The 1,269-nt window shown below is 44.4% G+C and overlaps 1 long non-coding RNA gene across 1 annotated transcript; it reads left to right on the top strand.

Moving 5' to 3' along the window:
* The first annotated feature begins 317 nt into the window (after positions 1-317).
* Positions 318-973, top strand: LOC130211252 (uncharacterized). The gene is made up of 3 exons (XR_008834975.1): positions 318-385; positions 565-611; positions 740-973. It is a non-coding gene; the product is annotated as an uncharacterized LOC130211252 (long non-coding RNA).
* The last annotated feature ends 296 nt before the right edge of the window (positions 974-1,269 follow it).

Raw genomic sequence — 1,269 nt, 5'->3', positions numbered from 1 at the left:
AGCTCTTTAAATGAGAAGATCTGCTGCTTTCAACAGATGTATGTCATTGTTAATTGAATATTGTTGGCCGTCGGACTGTTTTTCAGACAAAACACGCCCTTTTAATCACCTTGGCATCTGGGCAATTTTGATGGTTAAAAAAGAAAACAGAATAATTGACATTACTTCATGCTACAAGTAATATGTAATATGTATCCGTGAACTTAAATGGGGGGCTTTCAACAGCCTGGACCTGCTAATGTGTCCTAATTCCACCTCTCAAAAAATCCCCTCTCTATTTGTAACAGGAGAGAGGGTCATTGACCTCAGTTGGGCTGGTTAATCTATGTGGCTAATGGGGACATCCAAAGGACACCTGGGCCTTTTGGTCCTGCCGCTCGTGCAGGTGAGTGTGGCTCGCCCTCAATCCCCTCCCTGTAACTCCGCCCCCCCCCCACTCCCCTCCCTTAAGCTCCTCTAATTGTGTTCCCATCCCACATCCCCTCAAAAAGCTCCAAACACAAACTCAGCCCCGCCTCGCGCTGCCGCTCTCTTTATGTTACCATTTCCTCTCTTCTCACGCAGAACGTGCCGCTATACAACTGAAGGACAGTTTGTGAAAGTGCAACAAAGTATGAGTGTATATACACTGTCATCTATCATAATGATAATGTATTCTTGTTATTATTCTACACAGAGCAGATGTGGAGCAACATTGACATTCATTTTGAGTTTTTATTGTCCACCCGATGGATGGAAGTCTCCTTTAGGGCCGACTCCTGAGGAAAGGATCCGGCCCGTCAGACACTGAATGCTCCACTTTCTTCCCCATCGATGTGCAACTGCGTCCGACCGCCAGAGATAAAAGAGAAGCGAACCAAAACAGAAAAGTTGTGGGCTGGAAAAACCAAAACAATGAGCAGAAAGTCAAAATAAATCTTGAAAAGCTTGGACTCGAACTGATTATTTATCTAAAACCAACTCAAACACTGCATTTAAGCACACATTTTAGTTTTGTGTGTTTTTTATAACAGCGAATGAGAGAACGGCCTGCGTCAGTTCATGTATCTCAAAACGTTCTAAACTAAACGATATAATAGCATAGATCACTTCTCGAGAGGTCAGCGGAGGATAGCACCTCCTTGTTGTGGTGACGGTGCGCTGCTCTGTCTTTACGTCCTGAACCGCCTCTCTTTACCACCTTTTCATTGTCTCTCTCTCTCTCTGCCTCGTGTCCCCATTGCAAGCAGCTACACACTTGTCATTTGGTCTTAATTAAAAGGCTAAACG

Source organism: Pseudoliparis swirei, chromosome 20 (genome assembly GCF_029220125.1).
Source record: "Pseudoliparis swirei isolate HS2019 ecotype Mariana Trench chromosome 20, NWPU_hadal_v1, whole genome shotgun sequence".
NCBI lineage: Eukaryota > Metazoa > Chordata > Actinopteri > Perciformes > Liparidae > Pseudoliparis > Pseudoliparis swirei.
Note: the sequence above shows the minus strand (reverse complement) of the source record. Positions and strands in the feature narration are given on the sequence as shown.